General features: G+C 48.3%; 1 protein-coding gene across 3 annotated transcripts in view; it reads left to right on the forward strand.

Moving 5' to 3' along the window:
- CHST8 (carbohydrate sulfotransferase 8) overlaps positions 1-19,150 on the forward strand; it is a 145,426-nt gene that overhangs the window by 49,909 nt on the left and 76,367 nt on the right. The window contains exon 1 of one of the 3 annotated variants that reach the window (XR_009491143.1): positions 1-17,849. This exon is cut by the window's left edge and continues 17,651 nt beyond it. The exons of the other annotated variants lie outside the window; for them this stretch is intronic. The gene's annotated coding sequence lies outside the window, so the exon portion shown is untranslated. The remainder of the gene's footprint in view (positions 17,850-19,150) is intronic. 3 annotated transcript variants of the gene reach the window in all.

A 19,150-nucleotide genomic window follows, 5' to 3' on the forward strand; every position in this document is an offset into this window, starting at 1 on the left:
GGAGCCAATCTGAGAGGAAATTCTGTTTTTCTAAGCCTTGGAGACTACCAATAGAATTGATTATGTCTCTGAACTGGAGTCAAATTTCTTCGAAGTAAATGAGCTGAATTGGAAAATAATATTAGACTTCCATTATGGGTGTTCTTGCAATGCCAAATTCAAGAAAAGGAGTGTGTGTGTGTGTGTGTGGATACAAGGGAAAGCCTCATAAATATTTTCAGAATATACTCCATCATTCTCTGCCAAGTTTCAGCGTTTGCCAGTTTTTAAAGAAGACGTCAACCTCGCTAGCAAAATAATTAATTTGTTAAAAAAAAAACAAAAAACACCTCACAAGAACCAGAAACACCCACCCAATGCATCGGATGCCATGCTGTTTCCTTAATTCTGTGAAAATTTGCATGCCAAAGAATTTGGATTGCCCACTGGGTTCTCTAGGTCTGAACTGAAATTATCAAAAGTGCTTAGTGAATAAATGGGCTGAAGGTAGACGTTACCATATTTTGGGGCTTTCCAAGTGACTCAGTGCCAAAGAATCTGCCCTTCAATGCAGGAAACCTGGGTTCTATCCCTGTGTTGGGAAGATCCCCTGGAGGAGGAGGTGGCAACCCACTCCAGTATCCTTGCCTAGAAAATCCCATGGACAGAGGAGCCTAGCAGGCTACAGTCTAGAGGGTTGCAAAGAGTCGGACAAGACTGAACGACTGACTGTATTATATTTTTAATCATCAGGGAAAAGACCAACTGCATTGAACTTATGAAATTGATCATTGTGAAGTTTTCAGCACACTCAGCAGACATGATTGAAATAGTTTTGCAAACACAGAACTTCAGAATAAATATCAACCCCATTGCTCATCGTGATACGTGTTGTAGAGGTTGCCCAAGGCCAGCACAGGCTGCAGAGGCATAGTGCTTGGAACGGCTGCTTATTTTCCCTTCTTGATGAAGTGCTCGAGGGCCAGTTTCATGGAAGCCCTTTCCAGAAATGTCACATTTTTCTGTAGGTCTGCCTATAGCCTTAGTCCCTGAAACATTTCTCAGAGACCCCTGTTGGAAGCTTCCACAGCTCCCAGTTCTTGCTGATATTCAGGCTTTGCTAGAAGGAGTTGTTTCTTTAGGTCCAGGTTGATGGATTTGCCTGGCAAAAAGCACTTTTGGGGATCTCTGTTTGTCTTCCCCAAAGCAGCCACTAACATGACGGAGCACTGTCTGTGTGCCAGGCACTTCTCTAAGAGCATCACCTTTATTCATTCAGTCCTTATAACAATTTGGGGAGGCAACTATCATTACCCCCATTTTGCAGATGGGAAAACTGAGGCACGAGGAAGTTAAGTCACTTGCTCAGGAGCTACAGAGTTGATGAGTGATGGAGCTGGGATTTGGACCCAAGCAACCTGGCCACTCCGGGCCTTCTCAGTCATCACTGTACATCTCATTATCTCATTTCCATTTTGCTCACATATACCAGGCAGCTGAGTTTCCTGCACTGCTGGGTATGAAAACCAGCTGGGAGGGCCAGGCTTGATGTAAAGAGTAACTTACAGTTTTTTTCAGGATCCAGAATACTCACCTGAGAAAACCTCAGCAAGGGGACCTGAGACACACAGTGATATCTGAGCATCAAAGTGAAAACATGTAATTTTCAACATCATAATAAAGCTGGCGTCCGAAAGTGCCAATTCTCCTGAGAATGGCAGACGTGGACTTTCATTTTGTAGCTGAAATTTCTCCCCTGGATTATTACGATTGCCTGTTGCTTGTTTCTGCCCTTGCCTACCTACCTACATGGCCAGAGGGGTCCTGCTGAAATCAAGTCAGATAATGTCTTTCTTCTCTCCCCAGCTCACTGAGTCAAGGCCAGCACCCTCTCAGTGGTCCATGTGTGCGAAGTCGCTTCAGTCATGTCTGACTCTTTGTGACTCTATGGACCGTAGCCTGCCAGGGTCCTCTGTCCATGGGATTCTCCAGACGAAAATACTGGAATGAGTTGCCATGCCCTCCTCCAGGGGATCTTCCTGACCCAGGGATTGAACCCGTGTCTCTTATGTCTCCTGCATTGGCAGGCAGGTTCTTTACCACTGGTGCCACCTGGGAAGCCCTCAGTGGTCCCTGATTGGCCCTTTATTACTTCTTTTACCTTATCTCATTTCACCTTCATTATGTTCACTTTTCCCAACCCTCTGGGTGTCAGGAATGCTCCCACCCCAGGGCCTTTGCACAGGCTGTTCCCTAGATGTCCACATGGTTCGAATGGCACTTCTCAATGAAACCTCCACTCACATGCTTAGGTCTTGAGACTAACTCTAGCCTCCAACCCTCCTATCCCCTTCACCCTGCTATTTTCCTTTTCTCCATAGCATTTATCACCCTCTAGTATTATTTGTAATTTACTAATTTACTATTTTGGTAGCACTATCTCTTTCCTGTGTGTGTGTGTGTGTGTGTGTGTGTGTGTTAGTTGCTTAGTCATGTCCGACTCTTTTGAGACCTCATGGACTATATCCCACCAGGCTCTCCTGTCCATGGGATTTTCCAGGCAAGAATACTGGAGTGGGTTGCCATTTCCTTCTCCAGGCGATCTTCCCGACCCAGAGATCAAACCCAGGTTGCTTGCATTGCAGGCAGATTCTTTACCATCTGAGCTACCAGGGAAGCCCTGATTGGAACGTAATTCTACAAGGGCAGAATCTTTGTCTGTTTCGTTCACCAGTAGATCCCTGTTGCCTAAAACAGTGCCAAGCACATAGTAGGTGCTGACTAAATATTTATTACATTTGTGGTTACCTCTAGAGGGAAAGGAGGGGTTAAGTAGTAGGAAGGAATACAAAAGAGACTCCAAATATTAGTAATTGGCCTATTCTTTAAGTTGAGGGTAAGTATGCTGGTTGTTCTTTATATTATTTTAATATATTTTTTGTCTGAAATGTTTCACAGTGACTTTTCAAGAATCAAACTGGGTCAAAAAGATTTATAAATGGTTTGTATTAGTGGGATAGTCCCCTTCCCCATCCAAATGAATTACTTCTGTGTACCATCCTGTGTCGGATGAGTCGGACACGACTGAGCCACTGAACTGAACTGACCTGAACTGAACCATCCTGTGTCACTGGCTAAGAGTTCAGGTTCTTGTTGTTGTTCAGTGACTAAGTTGTGTCCGGCTCTTTACACCCCATGCACTGCAGCATGCCACGTCTCCCTGTCCTTCACCACTTCCCAGAGTGTGCTCCAACTCATGTCCATCGAGTCGGTGACGCCATCCAACCATCTCGTCCTCTGTCGTCTCCTTCTCCTCCCGCCTTCACTCTTTCCCAGCATCAGGGTCTTTTCCAGTGAGCGCCAGGCTCTTTGTATCAGGTGGCCAAAGTATTGGAGCTTCAACTTCAGATTCTTAGGGAGATGCACTTGTAACTGGGGGATGTGGAGGTGAGACAGGCTGGGACCTGAGATCTGGGACCCTTACAGTGCTTGCACCTGGCCAAATATCTCCTGGAGCAACAAAATTCAAGGAAACTATAAGTGACTAAAACTAACTGTGTGCTCGTGAAGTTGGGGCGAATTACAGACAAGATACAAGAAGACCGAAAAACCCACCTGCCACTCTGAAGATCCAGGAACAAAAGCAGGGTACCGGGCATGCCCCCGCACAACATCACCAAAGGAGTGGGCAAACCACCTAAGCCACCCTCTGGCCTGACCCCTGAACCCACCCCTACCCTCACCCCACATAAGGAAACAGCTCACTCTCCCTCACTGCAGCAGGGGCCCCAGAAAAGCCTTGTGTGAGTTTCTTATCTGGTCTTATCAATTTCTATTGATTGAGGAAAGCCAAGAACCCTGGTCAGTAACAGAGGGACAGAAGGAGAAGGTGGGGCAGGGGCTCTGACCACCAGGGCAGCTTGACTTGGAGGGTGGGCGAATTGAAGGGACCCTGAGCTGACTTGCAGAACTGCCCATCAAAGCATGTTGGGGACAGCTGAGAAACAAGAATAAGGCTGCACCGGGCCAGCTTCCAGAAGCAGGATGCTGAGGGGGTAAGGGATGTGTCTGATGGTCCTTGGCAGAAGGACTCATGTCCCTTCTGTTCTCCAGAGGAGAGACAGAAAGAGGAATGATGTTTCCCGAGCCACCAGGAAGGTGGAAAGGGGTGAGTTCAGGCACTGGTGAAAAACTCCGATGGGGGCTCCTCTGGGTTGAGATTGACCTGAGCAGGACAGAACTCAGATCTCGGCCCTGTGACTTCCTGTGGCCCCTGTAAGATCCCCAAATCCGCAAAAGGAGAGCCAGTTTCTGAGAGCCAACTGTGTAGACACTCTGACGGCCACGGCCAGTGGTCTACAGATGAGGAGGGCTGGTCACAGCCAGGACAGATCCTGTCCTCATGCTTGATGGGCAGCTTCCCAGGTGTTGACCAATGCCTCTGGAAAGTACAGCTCCTTCAGAGGAGTGCCATTGATCAGGAAGGATGGAAAACAAGTGGTGGCGATCGTGACAAGTGAATATTCATTTGGCAGCGGGAGAGAACATGCGGAGATTATGCCTGCGATGACTGGCTGGGCAGGATCAATTCAGGACACAAGGTGGACCAGATGTCTAAAGGGGCTGAGGCTCGGGAGTTGGAGGGGGAGAGAGAGCCAGAGAATGACTGGGACCATGAGGTTGCCATGTCACTCCACTCACAGCTCTCCGGATGCTGACTGAAACTGGGGCTGATGGAATGCTTCTGGGATGTTGGGGGCGGGAGATCCTATCTGAGGCCTCTGTCTTCAGATAGATCATTCACTGCACAATGGCCCCCAGGCCTGGGGATATCTGTGTGCATGGAGGGGGATTAAAGGCCATTGCACATGCAGCTGCTGGGAGAGAGAAGCGGTCTGCTGAGCCTGCCTCCATCCAAGGGTCCCGCCACCCTCTTGGACACACTGAGGGGAGGGACTTTGATGAGGTCCAGCTGGAGCCATCTCTAGTCTCTAGTTGTACACATGAGGACTCGAACCAGAGGGGCTGTGAGATTTGGGAACCAGGGTCCTATGTTGTGGTCCTCTTTGCCCTGGGACAGGTGGATGGGTGTTTGGATTCACCCACATCACTCTGGGAGCCCTGGTCCTTAGCTGGAAGCTTCCTCGACAGAGGTGAGAGGTCATCACTGCTGGTCTGGGAGGTCAGCACCCTGTCAGCTCGTTGCCAGGTGCCCAGTCACGTAGGTGCAGCCCTCCCCCAACCCCAGCCCCAATTAACCATCTGTTGGAGCTGCCACTGACATGGGGGAGGGACTCAGTTCCACTCCTCCACGCAGGCTGCTCAGCTAATGAGGGGGTTTGTGAAATTTTTAATTATGGCTTCCATGCCTGGCTTAATTATTTGCATATGGCTTTTACAAGTGAGAAGAGGACGCCAGCGTGCAGCGCGTCTCCTCAGCCCCACGTTTGACTTTAATTAAAGGCAGAACCTGAGGTCTTTCCATCACTAATGATCGTGGAAAATTAGCTTCGAATTCCCAGGGGTCTCCAGAGTGATGCACCCTGAGGCGGAAGGAGGACGGAGGGGAGAGAGGGGGGCACCCCACGGATGGCAGATGGTCCTGCTGGGCTGCCACTCCTGAGTGCTCCCCCACAGCCCAGCCTCTCACTGCCTTCCCTCTGGGCCCTGCAGAAAAGGGAGCCTTGTTCTCCTCTGCCAGGGAGGAGGCCCGACCCCAGCCAGCGCAGTTGGGGTGGGGGACCACCGCTGAGCTGGGTGTGAGGGCTGCTGAGGTCATTGTCCAGGCGCTGGGAACAGCCTGGGCTGCAGCTGGACTGCTCCCAGCTGGTGGCCACAGGGCAGGGAGGTGAGAGGTTCTGGATCCCACACACATTGGCACACACATGCACACACATGCACACATATGTCTACTCATGCACATATTCACCCAGGCACAAGTACATGGTTCTTCACCCACTCCATCCATAGGCCAGAGTCACAGAGACAGGTCTGCCTCTTTACACATATATGGGCACCCATGTAGTCACATAAGCATTCATGCATGAGCAAGGGCCCTCTTCCTCGCTCTTGTGGTCACTCAAGCTCTCACTGTGTCTTGAGTGTCTGCTTGGGAGCCAGGGGGCCAGTGTTGCAGGCAGGGTGTGGCTTAGAGAGGGATCCTGAGAGCAGCAGAGCAGCCCTGATCACCCCCGTCCTCTACCCCCTCCCCCGACCGATACAGGTCTCTGCTGGTGAGTGTCTGGAATATGCCTTACTCCGTCACAGGCAGGGTTGATTCCACAGTCAGCAAGAGGAATGGTGGAGAGCATGTCCTTTAGCTTAGCCCTGAATTCAAATCTGATGCATGTCCTTTAGCTTAGCCCTGAATTCAAATCTGACCACCAGTTCCTAGCGGTGTGGCCTTGGGTAAGTTACTCAGCCTCTCTGGGTCTGTTTCCTCATCATTAAAATGGGAGTATAGTTGTTCACACAGCTTTTGTATGGAGCAGACGAGATAACTGTGCAGTGAACTCAGTGGCCAGTTCCAGGTCACCCCTCCCTCCGCGTCTTGTTCCCTAGTCTTTGAGTTTAGGAGGGACTCAACCCAGCCTCAGCTCCTAGGAGGCCAGTTCCACCTCCACTGGTTCCAGGAAACCCAGGCCTGCGTTCCCCCAGCCCCAGAGGTGTCATCAGCTCAGGGTTCAGTTGGGGATGGGACTCTCTCTGTCCTGTTGTAATGAGGATGGCTGCAAGCTGGACCGTGGTTCAGCCATCATACAACCATAAAGGAGCCATCTGAGGATACAGCCTGTGTCTCAGGGACCCTTATAGTGCTTGTAGAGGAGTAGAGCCCCAGGAAGGACCTGAGTCCTAGTGACACTGTGAAACTCTGAGATTCCCACCAAGCTGGGGTTTTCTATTATTCACCTCCAAACACATGCTGGTTGTCACAGGGATCATGGCAAATGCTGAGCCTGACACTGAACACAATTGATGGCAACCACTGAACCAGGCGAGAGCTGGTCTCCTGGCAACACCCCAGCTCTTCTGTCTCCCACCAAGGATGCTGCCCTGTAGGTGAGGGCTGAGTCTTCTGCTACAGGGGTATATTCCTTTGCTGAGGCTGCCGTAACAGAATACCACAGGCTGGGGGTGGTTAAACAACCCAAACATGCTGTCTCAGTTCTGGAGTCCAGACATCTGAGATCAAAGTGGTTCCCTTTGAGGATGGTGAGGAGGAGTCTGTTCCAGGCCTCTGGGGGATTGCCTGCAGTCTTTGGCATCCCCTTGGCTTGTGAACCTCTGCCTTTATCCTCTCAGAGCATCTCTTCATGTGCATGTCTGTGTCCAGATTTCCCCTTTTTACAAGAACGTCAGTCCTGTTAGATTAGAGGTGCACCCTCCTCCAGTGTAACCTCATTCTAATTCATTACCTCTGCAATGATCTTTTCAAATAAGATCCTATTTTGAGGTACTGGGTATTAGGACTTAAACCTATGAACTGGGAGGGAGGGACACCATTCAGTCCATAACAGGTACATTCGAATGTGAGCCTGTGTGTGTGTCACTACTCTGTGGGGATCCTACGTCATGACTCCCCTGTCTCACCATAGTGACTGTCCTCCAGGCAGAGATAGATGCCCTGGGTTGGAAGCCCCTGTTTCTGCCTGAGTGCCATCCACTTCCAGAGCTGTAGGAAGCCACTCCTGACCAGCGGGGCTGCTGCAGCTTTGCTCCAACATGACTGACTCATAAGCTTTTTCTCCCCTTAGCTGATCTTGCACAAAATTCTTTGAACTGTTAGGCATCATTTTTATCCAGTGATCAGGTGCTTTTCTTTAATCCAGGCTTTGCTTTTCATGGCACAGGCAGCAGTAGTGGAACCCAGGCCAAATCCAACTTGAATATGAGTTTTTTATTGGCTCAAGTCTATTTTTAAAATGTACATTGCTTGCCAATTGGAGAATCAGGAAATTTCAAGTTAAAAATCCAAGTTTACAAACAGGAAAATCTGAAGATTTGGATCCACTACCAATGGTCATTTAAAAAAGAATTTTCATATTGAAATTTCATATGATTATTTGACCCTGTGGACTGTAGCTGACCAGGCTCCTCTGTCCATGGGACTCTCTAGGCAAGAATACTGGAGTGGGTTGCCATGCCTTCCTTCAGGGGATCTTCCCAACCCCGGGATAGAACCTGGTTCTCCTGCATTACAGGCAGATTCTTTAGTATCTGAGCCATCAGGAAAACCCATTTTAGGAAATGGGCTGCTCCAAGCAAAGCTTCACTGAAGACCGTCGATTGGCCATTCTGAGTCTCATATCATAAAAATATGTATTTGCACCCGTGTCTTCCTGTTTTTAGCAACCTGTAGAGAGTCAGAACTCAAGTGCCCCCTCCACGTGCAGAGTGGTACAGGGCACACATGGGGCCTGTGTGGATACCATTCTGCTTTCAGATGTTCCCAGTTCACTGGGTGTTGCCCACGATTCCAGCCTGGCAAGCATGGCATGTTCAAGGTTGTAAAGGTTTAACCCTTTCCTGCCTGTGTCCTTGAGACTGAAAGATGAGGACATCCAGGACTCAAGACTTCAGAAAATAGACTACAGGCTCAGGGAGAGAAAAGCCAGACCCATCCCCACCCCCACCCTTGCGTTGTAGGTTGTTCAAGGTAAGCAAAAAAGTCAACAGAACCATTTGGAGAGAGGGGCAAGATCAACCGTGGGGATCATCTGCTCCACAGGGAAGGGACGGGGACCCAGCAGCCCACTCTACCTGCCCTGAGCCTCTTCCCTCCATCCCAGAACAGCATCCCATCACAGCAGGAATCTTCACAAAGAAGCTTATGCTGTCAGTCTCCCAGAGACTGACTTCCTGGTTGAGAAAACTGAAGCTCAGAAATGTAAAATAATGATGCCCAAAGTCTCCCAGAGAGAAAATTTAATGTTAAGTAGCTGACAGTTCAGAGTCCAGTGATCTTTTCTCTACACTAACTTCTCACTGTTAACGTGTGTTGGAGGAAAGCCCACGGCCTCTTTAAAACATACAAGGTAGATGCCTTGCCTGGCCTGGGGGCTGTCAGGAAATGGTAAAATATGAGACTTGGTACTCACAGGCCTTGTGGGACATGCTGAGACATTTAAACTTGGACCACGGGGGAACTGGGGCGCTCAGATGGTTTTAAACAGGGAAGGACAGCAAATGCAATACAGGAACTGGGATGGAGGTAGGGAGCTGTCCATGACCCCAGTGCTGAATCAGCCACCCCAAAAGGCTGGGAAGCATAGGACAGGTGCAGGGGACCAAGTCTACAGTTGGATGTAGGGGGAAAAGGAAGGGAGTGGAGGTTGGTCCTAAATTTATGGCTTTCCAACACTCTGTGATGAAAGAGGAGGAAGGCATTGAGGGGGAGGAGACTTGAAATACGGGAAGTCAAGTGGAGGAAGAAATGAGGCAGAAGCTTATGAAGAAGGCAGGCTCCTACCTCATGCATAGCCACTCATTAGAACTTCCAGGTCACTCACAGTCTTGGGCTCTTCCTGAGAGCTTGAGAGAGACCCGATTCTCCACACAACAATCAGGACAGAGCCAACAGACTTGATTGTTCTGCCATATTCTTAGTCTTTGAGCCCTCAGGTTGGAAGGAGCCAGCCTCTTCTGAGAAATCCAGGGACAGTAATGCTGGACTAGTAAAAATCAAGAATGTGGTGGTCAACCCTGGAGCCAGCTCAGAAAAGCCATCTTTGTCCCACAGGACACCCAGGGGATATCTGCCAGGCTCCATATGACCTCAACTTCAAAAGGACTCAGCTGGCTCTAGGGTACAAGCATTCCTCCCCTTCCTCCCTCCTCTTCCTAACCTTTCATCACTCACCACACATTGCCCAAATACCTCCTCTGTGCCAGGCACTTTTGCCAGCTGGGAACACAAAGGCAAGTCCTCTGGGGGCAGCACAGGGAGAGGGATTCCCTGGAAGGAAGCCAGCCCTCCTTGCCATTCTCTCCTCCTCTGGAGTCTATGGATTGCCATTTGCAACTTGGCAGCAGCTGCACCCTGCCAGGGGCCAGGGCATTCTGGGTTTACTCATACACTCCTTTCTGTCCATATTATACCCCAACTCTCAATTTTGAGAAGTAAATATGCAATTTTTTCCTCCCTGTAATTTTCCCTGCTGTGGCTGTTGGATGTCAGAGCAGCTGGAAAATGTGAACAGCTCAGTGCTTTCTAAAAGTAAAAGGAGGCCGTGCAGCTTCATACATCGTCTGCTGCTCTTGGCAAAATCCGACAGCTCTGCTGGGAGGGAAGATGCTCTCCAGGCTGTACTGTCAGGGGAACTTTTAACCCAAATAATCCACGTCCCCGCCTACCATTAGCAATGAGATAATTGCCAAAAAGTAAGCGTATGTGTGTGCGTGCACGGGCACGTGTGTGTGTGTTGCAGAGATGTTAGTAGAGGTGAAACAAAGGTATCTGCTTATGCAGTCAAACTTTCTGCTTGTTCCTCAGGAGACTTTCAAACCCTCGTGTCTCAGTAACTGAAGGTCAGGACAGTCTGATCTACGCTTTTGTTTGGAAGAAGCGAGTCAAAGAGATCCAGGGTGGCTTATTTACTGTGTAACCTTGACAATGTTTAGTCTCTCTGGGTCTTAATTTTATCATTTGTAAAACAGAGCAGAGGACTTGGAGATATGCTTCCTCGAGCCCCTTGCAGGAAGGACTTACTGGCCACCCATGGGACAGGGGGGTCAGCTGTAAGCTCCCTAAAGATCTGCAGGAGACTGCCTCATCTCATGTCATGCCCTTCCCCGGGAACTCTGCATCCAGCTACCGAATCAGGTGAAGCATACAGGCACAGCCATTTCTGCTGGCTGCTGGGCGCTCTGACAGCCGACAGCCACTCCTGAGCTCCCATCAAGGCTTTGTCGAACCTGTGTCCCTGACCGACTTCTCCTTCTACTCACTTCCCCTTCCTTCCCTTTTCTCTTCATAGATATTGAACCTTGATCACATCTTGCACCCCAAACTCTATCTCAACCTCTCCTTACAGAAAACCAATCCTGTGACAAACAGGGATAAAGATTTCTACTTCGAAGAGGTTATTGTGTGAAAGCTAAATGGGATGTTTATGTAGTACCCAGCATAATGCCTGGAACATTAACAAAGCATGACAAATGTTTATTCCTTTTCTCTTAAAAGCTCTGACACCCAGAAAGAGAAAAATGAATATCGTATACTAAAGCATATATATGGAATCTAGAAAGATGGTACTGAGGAACTTATTTGCAATGCAGCAGTGGAGACACAGAAATAGAAAACAGACTTACGGACATGGGAAGTGGGTAGGAAGGAGAGGGTGGGATGTATGGAGAGGGTAACAGGGAAACATGTTACTGTATGTAAAATAGATGTGCTTAATCTCTCAGTCGTGTCTGACTCTTTGCAACCCCATGGACTGTAGCCCACCAAGCGCCTCTGTCCATGGGGATTCTCCAGGCAGGAATACTAGAGTGGGTTGTCATGCCCTCCTCTAGGGGATCTTCCTGACCCAGGGATCAAACCCAGGTCTCCTGCATTGCAGGCAGATTCTTTACCATCTGAGTTACCAGGGAAGCCCAAGAATACTGGAGTGGATAGCCTATCCCTTCTCCAAGGGATCTTCCCGACCCAGGAATCGAACCGGGGCCTCCTGCGTTAACAGGCAGATTCTTCACCATCTGAGCTACCAGGGAAGCCCCAACAGACTGAGGACAGGCCCCTCTGGGACAAAATAGGCAGCCAGTGGAAATTTGCTCTATGACTCAGGGAACTCAAACCAGGGCTCTGTAACAACCTAGAGGGGTGGATGGAGAGGGAGGTTGGAGGGAGGTTCAACAAGGAGGGGACATAGGTATATCTATGGCTGATTCATGTTGATGTTTGGCAGAAGCCAACACAATACTGTGCAACACAATACTGTAAAGCAATTATCCTTCAATTAAACATAAATACATTTTTAAAAACTTAAAAAAAAAAAACTGACGCTAAGCCCCATTCCAGGCCTTGCAAAGCAGTTGTTCATAGCCTGTGCTCTGTGGTACTGGTTTGGATAAAGTCCAGAGGGGAGAGTGGCCCTGAAAGTTCCTTCCAGCTGCTAAGTTTAAGGACCTGGCAGAGGACTCTGGAGCCAGCCTTGTCCCTGTGAAGTTCATTATCCATGGATCACATCAGCCCTCTTCAAGGTTCCTCACCGAAAAGAAATCGAGCATGCAAATGCTCTTTTATCATAATCACCACGTATCCACAGGGTAATTCATAAAAGAGCTGGAAATATATTGAAATTCAATATTGTTTTAGTCCAAATCAATATTAATAATTGTTTGCATTTTTAAAGTGCAATTTGCAATTGAAAAATGCACAAAGATCAACCAGTAGTTGCTAACACATCAAATTTTCCTGTTAAAGGCATATTCCCTTACCTTTAAAGTGTTTCTTATAGAGCAGAGGGTGGTGCTGATCCATGAAAATGTTATCTATTATTTACATGCACAACATTAGAATTTGGCTTCCATTATGCATGAGCTGAAAGGCCAGTAACTTTCAAGTGCTTGATTTTTTTAATTACACTTCTTATTTTGAAATAATTATAGATTAACATATGGTTGTAAGAAGTATTACAGAGAAATACTGTGTACCCTTTATCCATTTCCCCCCAATAGTAATGTCTTGTAAAACTACAGTGTAGTATCCCAGTAAGAATGTTGACATAGATACAGTCAAAATAGAGGACATTTCTATCACCACAAGGATGCCTCATGTTGCCCTTTTACATTCTTTAAAAATTAAAGATTTTTAAATGACAACGGTGACCATGAACATGGTGGGACTTAAATCATTAGCCCTGTTTAGACTTTTAGACTTCTGCCTTAAAATGATTTTTATCATTAAATGAGGCACTGTCCCAGCTGGACTTGATGGGTTCAAACATAGAGCAGTGGTCACCTAGGTAGAGTGGACCCAGGAGAGACTTGCCTCAACCAGGCAGGCCTCAGGCATGACTGTGGACCAGAAAGAACCTGAGAACGTATTTTCCAGTTTGACACTTGCATGAGGGTCCTTTGTCCTTTACAATAGGGATAAGATTATCTTGAAGGGAAACAGTTTGGCAGCTTTGGTCCATAGAGACACAGCATCGACCCAGATTTGTGGCAAGGGACAGTCAGCAGGTGTGGGTGAGGGACACCTCGCCAGAGTGCCACCTGCTCTGCCTGAAACTGGCCTCCTGCAAATACAATTCACAAGATGACTTTCTGTTCTCCAAAACGTGTTAGTCACACCCTAGAGCTGCAAGGAACTTGGAAACTCATCTACAGTGCTTATTCTGGATGCAGATTGATTCCAAGATTAGGCAAACCAAGTCCTAAGGGTCAACAGTTAAACTGGAGGGACAGCCAGGCCCAGAACCTAGGCTCCCTGCTCTGAGCTTTGCTTGCATCCCATGACATCTGGCCACTTTGGGGGAGGGGGCTGCCTGGGTTTGTAAACCCATTTCCTCTCTATTCTGGTCATGTTTCACACAGGCATGAACTTGACAATTCTGGTCCTTCTTGGCCCCAGGGCCTGCACCTGCGGGATGAGTGAAATGATAAGATAGTGATTTCTGCTCAGTTTGCTTTCACTGATTTTTGATTGAAGTAAAATTAATAGTGTTGTTGTTATTTATATACATAATGTAAACCATTTTAACCATTTTTAAGTCCAAAGGCATTAAGTACATTCACATTGTTCTGCAGCCATCACCTCTGCACTTCTCCAGAACTTTTTTCATATTCTCCAACTGAAAGTCTGTCCCCATTAAGTAATAATTCCCCATTCCCTCGCCCCTGCAGTCCCTGGTAACCACTCTTCTACTTCCTGTCTCTGAGTTTGTCTACATGGAATCATGCAGTATTTGTCTTATTGTGACTGGCTCCTTTCACAGCATAATGTCCTCAAGTTTCACTCATGTTATACCATGAATTGCTTTCACTGGTTTTTGATCAAGCCATGTAAACTGATATTCATGGGGTTCTAATGTTAAAAAAAAAAAAAAAAAAAGGATGCACAGAAGAACTATACAAAGGAGATCTTCATGGCTCAGATAACCACGATGGTATGAGCACTCACCTAAGCCAGACATCCTGGAAGGTGAAGTCAACTGGGCCATGGGAAGCATTACTATGAACAAAGCTAGTGGAGATGGTGGAATTCCAGTTGAGCTATTTCAAGTCCTAAAAGATGATGCTGTGAAAGTGTTGCACTCAATATGCCAGCAAATTTGGAAACCTCAGTCCTGGCCACAGGACTGGAAAAGGTCAATTTTCATTCCAATCCCAAAGAAAGACAATGTCAAAGAATGTTCAAACTACCACACAATTACACTCATCTCACACACTAGTAAAGTAATGCTTAAAATTCTCCAAGCTGGGTTTCAATAGTATGTGAACCGTGAACTTCCAGATGTTCATGCTGGTTTTAGAAAAGACAAAGGAACCAGAGATCAAATTGCCAACATGTGTTAGATCATAGGAAAAGCAAGAGAATTACAGAAAAACATCTCCTTCTGCTTTACTGACTATGCCAAAGCTGTTGACTGTGTAGATCAAAACAAACTGTGGAAAAATCTGAAAGAGATGGGAATACCAGACCACTAGACCTGCCTCCTGAGAAATCTGTATGCAGGTCAAGAAGCAACAGTTAGAACTGGACATGGAACAATGGACTGCTTCCAAATATGGAAATGAGTCCATCAAGGCTGTATATTGTCACCATGCTTATTTAACTTATATGCAGCATACATCACTCAAAATGCACAAGCTGAAATCAAGATTGCTGGAAGAAATATCAATAACCTCAGATATGCAGATGACACCACCCCTATGGCAGAAAGTGAAGAGAAACGAAAGAGACTCTTGATGAAAGTGAAAGAGGAGAGTGAAAAAGCTGGCTTAAAACTCAACATGCAGAAAAATAAGATCATGGTTTCTGGGCCCATCGCTTCATGGCAGATAGATGGGGAAATAATGGAAACAGTAAGAAACTTTATTTTGGGGGGCTCTAAAATCACTGCAGATGGTGACTGCAGCTGTGAAATTAAAAGACACTTGCTCCTTGGAAGAAAAGCTATGACCAACCTGCTGCTGCTGCTGCTAAGTCGCTTCAGTCGTGTCTGACTCTGTGCGACCCCATGGACTTCAGCCTACCAGGCTTCTCCGTCCATGGGATTCTCCAAGCAAGAACACTGGAGTGGGTTGCCATTTCCTTCTCCAATGCATGAAAGTGGAAAGTGAAAGTGAAGTTGCTCAGTCGTATCTGACTCTTAGCGACCCCATGGACTGCAGCCTACCAGGCTCCTCCATCCATGGGATTTTCCAGGCAACAGTACCGGAGTGGGGTGCCATTGCCTTCTCCCATTACCAACCTAGACAGCATATTAAAAAGCAGAGACATTACTTCGTTGACAAAGGTCCGTTTAGTCAACAAAAAACTATGGTTTTTCCAGTAGTCATGTATGGATGTGAGAGTTGGACTGTAAAGAAAGCTGAGCACTGAAGAATTGATGCTTTTGAACTGTGGTGTTGGAGAAGACTCTTGAGAGTCCTTTGGACTGCAAGGAGATCAAACCAGTCAGTCATAAAGGAAATCAGTCCTGAATATTCATTGGAAGGACTGATGTTGAAGCTGAAACTACAATACTTTGGCCACCTGATGCAAAGAACTGACTCCTTAGAAAAGACCCTGATGCTGGGAAAGATTGAAAACAGGAGGAGAAGGGGGAAACAGAGGATGAAATGGCTGGATGGCATCAACAATTCGTGGGCATGAGTCTGAGCAAGCTCCAGGAGCTGGTGACAGACAGTAAAGCCTGGTGTGCTGCAGTCCATGGGGTCGAAAAGAGTTGGACACAACTGAGTGACTGAACCGACTGACCAATGCAAACTACAGTTTTGTTTGGGAGTTCCCTCGCATCATACTGTATTTTAAAGGTTTGAAAATCATCCATTTTACAGTATCTAAATGACAAATATTTGTTTGTATTGTGTGTTCTAATATACTCATACATATAGAAATAGAGTCATCATTTAGTCTTCAAGCCCCATGTTTTGAAATCTGTCCTATCAGACATGAAGATACAGAAATGGCATCCTGGTGGTGAGTGTGCCTAGGGTGTTTGGGAGCGGTCAGTTTTGTCAGGTTCCCTGGTGGAGCTCAGTTCCTTGTCTCTTCTTCCGTCATAGGATTGGACTACTCGTTGAACCTGATTCCAGCTCAGACCTGATCAAAACAGACCCTCAGCTCCCTGAAACAGAAATGACCTTTTTAAAATTCCAGGTTCATGGAGTGTCTCTCTCCAGATGGTCCAATCACCTCTATTAACTCACACTCATTCAACATGTGGCAAAGGTTATTGATCACCTGTGCCAGGCACTGTGCTAAGTGCTGGGAATACAAAGATGAGCAAAGAGTCCAAAACAGGCATGAGAATGCTCTCCACATAGTGGAGGAAGGGCTGTAACTGAGATACCCGCGCTCACAAGATTGAGGATACCACCTGCAAGCTGGTGGGGAGGGAGTTAGTTTTTTTACCTGTAGGATTATTTTTCCATACCCTGTCCTTTATTTAGGGTAATAAAGTACCCTAAAAATATAAGTTCTGGGCAGAGACGATACCCATAGTTTGGTTTATTCCTAATAGCAAAGAGGACACTGCAGCCTGTGACATCTTGGCCAGGCTTTCAGGACCCTCCTGCCATGGCTGTGTGTTTGCAGGCTTCCCTTCATCCTCTTTGTATGAGCTGGGCTGTGGTGTTCCTAGTGGGGCTGTGGGGACAAGGTTTGGGGCTGTTTGAACCTGATTTGTACCTCGGCCTTCGCCTCGGGGTCGCCGTTCTCTCTCCCTGCAGACAGCGTGGGAGATTGGAGGGAATCCCTGCCTTGTAACAAGGGAGTGGTTATCAAGTAAATTGCTTCCCCCAGGAATGGGGGGCAGTCGTGCCTGCCCGGATGTGCTGAGGCTGGGCCCTGCCCATTTCAGGACCCAGGTCAGCGCTCTGCCGTGTCAGCGGTGAGGCAGGAGTCTGCAGCCCCACCTCAGAGTCTTGAGCCCTTGCAGCCATCCGTCATCCTCAAAGAGCATTGCAACTTTATGCCTGTGCATAAAAACTGGAGGGACTCGTCCCAGAGTTTGCGGCTGCCATCGCCGCTGCCGTTAGAGCAGTTTTAATTAGCTGTAGGATTTTAATGAGCTGAAATCGAGAAGAACCCCATCTCAGAAGTAAGCAGGAGCTGAACACAGGGAAGAACTCTGACAAAAACAGATGGAGGTGGTGTTCTCAGGGGACTGGGCTGTGTGCTTTGTTTCAGCAAAGAGCAAATGAGTTACCGAGGCCAGGAGGCTGAGGAGGGAAGCCGGTGGGTCAGCCCCAGCGCCGGCCTCGGTGGGGGCAGAGCTGGAAGCGTGGCCCCCTCTGCTGCCATTGTGGAATGCTTGGTGCCGGATTCAAGGTGACGGCAATGTCTGGCTCCATTCTCCTCAAGTTGCCATAGCAGCCTCTCTCCCGATGAGCAGCTTCTCTTAGAGCCCTCAGCCAGGAGGGACGTCACTGTTCACTCCTGCCGGTTCGAGGAGGAAGCGACTGGTCAGAGAACTTTCCCAGGCCCGGGGCCCGCACACCCAGTGGGTGCACCCACCGGTGCGAGGCTGGACGCCTCCTCCTGCCTCCAGTGGGGCACAGGGGTGGGTCTCCACAGCCTGAGGGGGTCCTCTGGGTGACTGGGGGGAGTATCCAGGCCTTGGAGCATCCGCAGCCAAGTGTGTCCTTGGAGCCGTCCGTCCGTCCGTCTGCCTGCCGGCCCTTCGCCACTGGAGGTGCGTGCATTTTGGCTGAATTCCCAAGTCCTTGCTTGTGCCCTGAAGTGAATTTTCTAGAGACAAAATTTTAAATCAGATAAATAAGGAAATAGGAGAAATCCTTGGCCCTGCCCTGTGTCCCAGGAGGTGTTTACAAGATTAATTGGATTTCTCTTTCTTCCTGTAAAAATTGGTGACGCCATTCGGGGCCTCAGGGAGAGAAGCCCCCGGGAGAGCTAGGAACTGCGAGGAGGGCAGGACCTTCTGAAATCTCAATGGGCTATTTATTTTTCTTGCCTCACCCCTCCCCCTTCCACTCCATCATTTGAATTTTCTTCTTGTCTGCTGGTCTTAGAAGGGAAGTAGGAGAAGCTTCTCCACTTGTCATTGGGGTGTGATGTAGTGTGTGCTGAGCCTGTACCCATCCCACTGGGAGTGGGGGCTTGTGAATGTGTTTGTCGGGTCCTGGGCAGCCCACCTCCAGCCTTGACTGTTGTGTCCCCTCCCCAGGCAGCAGCTCAACTCGCAGGAGAGGGAGACAGCCTTTGAACATCATCTCCCTGTGGCCTTGAAAATAACATGTGACTTTGAAGACAAGGACTCTCACGGGGACTATAGGGGATCAGATGTGCCCACCGTCTGGAGTGTCTGGTGGTCTGTTGGTGATCTCTCACCTACCTCTCTTTAAAGGAAGGAGTTTCCTACAGATTCTGTGATGTTGTTTTTTCCCTCCTGGGGCCTTGAAGACTCAGTCAGGCTGCAAACCATTCCCCTAGGAGAGGAGGCAGGCTAACCTTTGATTCCTGTTTGCACGAAGCAGGGAGTTAGCTAATCAGATGGTCTCCAGTGAGAGCCAACCCTGGGAGAAAGGTCCAGTGGAGGGGTGGGTGCTGGGGTCTGAGGCGTAGAAGCTAAGTCTGGGCAGGGGAAGCCATGCATGTCTCTAACACCAGCTTCCCTAGGTGTAGAGAGAGTGCTTATATTCTCTTGGGGGCTGACAAGGAGAGAGTCTCTAAGCTGAGATGCTTGAATAATTGATGCTCCTGCCACCGTGAAAGTGCAGGTTCTGGGGCTGTGTTCTCTTCTCCCCAGATTTGGGGTCAGGGATGTGGTCTTCAGCCTGGCTCCAGGCACACGGGCTGCTGGAAGCCTGGCTCCAGTTGGTGGGCTTAGTTTGGGCTGGTTCAGAAACAAGTGAGAACAGGTCATGGCTGGAGGAGGAGGGAAATCTGTACCGACTTGAACGGTGACCATGTGACAGATTAGAAAGAAGAGGAAACTGAGCAGCTCTTCTGCAGTCACTTCTGCAGTGCCAGCCA

This window comes from Bos taurus, chromosome 18 (genome assembly GCF_002263795.3).
Source record: "Bos taurus isolate L1 Dominette 01449 registration number 42190680 breed Hereford chromosome 18, ARS-UCD2.0, whole genome shotgun sequence".
In the NCBI taxonomy this organism is placed as follows: domain Eukaryota; kingdom Metazoa; phylum Chordata; class Mammalia; order Artiodactyla; family Bovidae; genus Bos; species Bos taurus.